This window comes from Hemitrygon akajei, unplaced genomic scaffold (assembly GCF_048418815.1).
Source record: "Hemitrygon akajei unplaced genomic scaffold, sHemAka1.3 Scf000120, whole genome shotgun sequence".
NCBI lineage: Eukaryota > Metazoa > Chordata > Chondrichthyes > Myliobatiformes > Dasyatidae > Hemitrygon > Hemitrygon akajei.
Genome location: NW_027332006.1, coordinates 1,665,624 through 1,669,425, shown reverse-complemented (window position 1 = coordinate 1,669,425; position 3,802 = coordinate 1,665,624). Strand labels below are relative to the sequence as shown.

Genomic DNA, 3,802 nt, shown 5'->3' with positions numbered 1-3,802 from the left:
CTGCCGTCTATGTATGCATATTGACCTGTTGTCCGCACATGTTCATTGATCTCTTTCCCTCTCTGCAATGTGAATACTCCAGTTAAAGCCATCTCCTGCGTGTGTGCTTCTATTTGATATGTAGTTACACAGACACAATGCAGGCTGACATTTGACTACAGAAGTGATGACCATAAGTTTCTCTATTCCTCCAACCCTGAGACAATTTTAGATCTAGATTCTTTGTTGTCCTCACAGTTCCAGTCCAAGAAACACATTTGTGTCTTTCATATTTTGCAAGGGACATGTAAGAAACGGCAAGAAAAAAATACACAGATATAACTGCTACTAAAATTTTTATTGGTGGCTTATTATACAAATGCCCCAAGTGAACATGCTGTACCTATCTGCACGCAATGCAACAAGGACTGCTCACTTGGAATAACTTTACAATTGACTTAAATTGTGGTGCGCCTATCAATATTGTAATGTCATTATGGGTGCAGTAAGAATTAGGCTGAGTGATGACACCTGACAGCTTTACAAACATTTGTGGAATGTAGAAAGGCACCAACCCTATGAATTAATGTATCCTCCAATATAATTTAGGAATTAACCTTCTTACATTGCATAAACAACTGATTAACACATGTTTACAAACTGCATTACATTCCAACAGTTGCTACATTCTCTCATGACTCATGCGGTCCTTTTCGTGGATGCAGACTTCTGGGCAGCATGAGCACAATTCAGATTAGCATCATGCACCGCATCCCACATCAGTAGCAGTTTGAAAGGCTGAAAACGGTGCACTAGCAGTAACTCACGGTAATAGCAAGGATTGAAAGAGTCCTCTTGGGTTGAAGGAACACTGATACCAGCTGCCCTGAATCCACTATGGGAGCGTGGGGCTAGTCCAGCCTTGGCCAGGCACATCCCCAAAAATACATCATCAATGGGGTATAGTTCAAGGTCTTGGGCTATGTGGTAAATGATATGAGCTGTATACACAGACATAAGTATGCCCGCTCCATTAACGTATGGTGGGTACGACTTGATAGTGGTCACTATTTCTGGCACATAATACTTGCTCGACTTCTGGCGTTTGGGCCCAAACCCATAAATGAGACGGCCCACAAACAGGTGTTGGTGAACCTTCATGCCTAGCAAGTAATCAACCATGTTATCGGTGTTGGCAAAGACATCTTCATCTCCATTGAAGATGAATTTAGCACTGGGGCAAAATTCACCGACCCACTGCAGCAACTTGTATTGTTTGAGGGTGAGGTTGAAAAAGGTATCCAAGAAATCCCATTGTAGGACATCTCTGTGTTCTCTGTTTTCCATTGCTAACAGCTGATTCAATTTCCTACTTTCTTTTTGGTCAGGAGAGACACCAGAGATAAAGACTCTCTTAATTAGGACCCCATTGAATTCGCGTTCTTTGCCCCAGGTCTTCCTTACCACTTCCCGACGATCCTGGTTGAAAGGGTGAGATTTGATCACCAGGAGCAGGAAGACATTCTGAGATCCTTCTCGACCACCACATTTGTCTGGGACATTTTGAATCATGTTAAATTCTCGACAGTGTTTATACATCAAGAAGTTTTTTATGTGCTCTTTCTCTTGATGAAATGAGGACAGGTGCAGCAATGTCCTGTTCGCGTGGCACTTTGGCTTGAGCACTGATTCAGTTGCATCAGCAGTAACAACCTTGGGCAGATCTTTGCGATGAACAGTTTCTGCAACATCATCAGTCTCTCGACATTTGTCATTATCCCAGAACATGAAGAACAATCCCAGAGTAATCAAAACACCCAGCACTACTTTCACATAGAATTGCTGATGTCTTCTCATCTTTCACCTGAAATAGAGAAAAAATATGGAGTAATTCAAAGAAAACTTTACATTTACATGATGCTTGAGAAGAATGAGAAGTTTAAACTGTAATGAGGTTCACTAATGCTTTGTAATATTAACCTCAAAATGGTGGTGAGGTAAGGAATAGGCAAGGCCCTACAGAAAGTTTAATTGACCTGAAGCATTCCATCCCAGCAGAAAAACAAATCTACCTATAGGATACCATCTGTCATTAAACTGAAAATCGTATAGTTTCTTTCGGTGCATTAAAGATATATTATTCCAAAGGCTTTATTCCACCTCGCTTCACAGCTTTCATCACTCCTCTCGGGGCTTAAACTGAGCTGGGCCAGACATAGAGCAATATAGCACAATGCAGGCATTTTGGCCCATGATGTTGCACCAACCTTTTAATCTGCTCCAAGATCAATGTACCCCTACTCTCTCAAATAGCTCTCCATTTTTTTATTTCATTCATGTGTCTATCTGGAAGCCTCTTAAATCTCAGTAATGCATCGACCCTTATCACCACCCAGGCTGTGCATTCCATACACCCACCATTTTCTTTTAAAAATTACTACTTCTGACAATCCCCTAAACTTTTCTCTAATCACCTTAACATTATGCCCCATCTTATTAGTCATTTCTGCTCTGGGAAAATGTTGCTGGCTGTCCACTCTATCTATGCATCTTATCAACTTATACGCCTCTATCAAATCACATCTCCTCCCCCTTTGCTCTAAAGAGGAAGGCCCCATCTCGGTCAACATTCAGTTTAAGTTCACAGGTTATTGATACTATGGAAGATGATCTATTATTGACCATTGATTAGTAACTGAATATATGGCAGTGCAGGGAAGGTAACGTGTTAGTACAGCTACTGAAAGCATCTGATTTTCAGGGCATTTCAACCTGGTCTATGTATGCCTACAATAGGAGAAACAAAGAGAAGTATACTCAAGGACCTTGGCTTTTTGCTTCTATTTTAACCAGAGAAGTGTATTCAAAGTTAAATTAGCAGTGGCCCACCCACCCTGCCATCCATTGGTCAAACCACTTTATGAAAGGCTACAACTAAGGCATAACTAGTCCCAATGGCAAGGCTGATTCCACCCAGACATTCAGTAGTAAGCAATTGTGACAAGACAGCGAAGCCATCGCAGGCCCATATCTATTGAAGGAAAACGGCACCAGCATCACCTATGGCAGGAATTTACGCTTCATGAAGAGCAGTGAACCTTGTAATCCAGGAGCCCAGAGAAAGCACAAGTAACTGATAGCAGAACAAGGCAGATAGATAGCATGATCCACAATGTGTATGAGTAAAACCTTGGATGCCAGGAGCCGTGGAAAGACACCAGTGACTGATAGCAGAACGATGTGTACAAGTAAAACTATTTGCACAGGGATGCAACTTGTGTCACTTTAGAATTATGGAATCCTAGAGTAATGCGATCTAAACAAGCCCTTCGGCTCAACTGGTCCATACCAACCACAGCATCCTCCCTGCTAGTCCTAGTTGTCTAGTTTGGCCCATAACTCTCCAAGCCTCTCCCTTCCATGTACCCGTCCAAATGCCTGTTAAATGTGGCAGTGGAACCCACTTCAACCACTTCCTCTGGTAGCTTCTTCCAGGTATTCACAATCCTCTGTGTACTGAAGTTAACCCATTGATCTCTTTTCAATTTTTTCCCTCCTCTCTTCTATCTGTGACCTCTCATTTTGGACTCTCCAACTCTCCAATAATGACAATCCACCTTATCAATACCCCTTATGATTTTAGACTTCTGAGGTCACCTCTCATTCTCCAAGGAATAAAGGTCCAGCATGGCTAACCTCTGTGTAATCCATGCCCTGTAGTCCAAAGAAACATCCTCCTAAATCTCTTCTGCACCCTCTCCAACTTGGCAGTGTCTTTCCTATAACAGGGTAACCAAAATTGTAGATAATATTCCAAAAGTGG

The 3,802-nt window shown here is 42.0% G+C and overlaps 1 pseudogene; it reads right to left on the bottom strand.

Moving 5' to 3' along the window:
* Positions 1-350: 350 nt before the first annotated feature.
* On the bottom strand, positions 351-1,836 carry LOC140723610 (N-acetyllactosaminide beta-1,3-N-acetylglucosaminyltransferase 3 pseudogene; annotated as a pseudogene).
* Positions 1,837-3,802: the final 1,966 nt, after the last annotated feature.